We start from the raw sequence: 239 nt of genomic DNA, 5'->3' as shown, positions 1-239 counted from the left end.
AACAAAGGGGAAAAAGAGAAAAAAATCAGGAGTAAAGAACGAGGTGCATGGAAGAAAAGAATATATGGCAGGGTATGAAGCGTAAAAGAGAAGGGATAAATTCCAGGGAATAAATATCGTGCATGATAGATATGAAAATAAATCAAGACACTGAATAAGTTTCTCCAAAAAGGCCATTTGGACACAAAGAAGACATGAGGAATGCGAGTTTTTATTTCGGAAACAGATATATTTATTGG

The sequence above is a fragment of the Penaeus monodon genome, chromosome 33, assembly GCF_015228065.2.
Source record: "Penaeus monodon isolate SGIC_2016 chromosome 33, NSTDA_Pmon_1, whole genome shotgun sequence".
Taxonomy (NCBI): Eukaryota; Metazoa; Arthropoda; class Malacostraca; order Decapoda; family Penaeidae; genus Penaeus; species Penaeus monodon.
The sequence above is the reverse complement of the archived record's forward strand: the minus strand, read 5'-3'. Positions refer to the sequence as shown.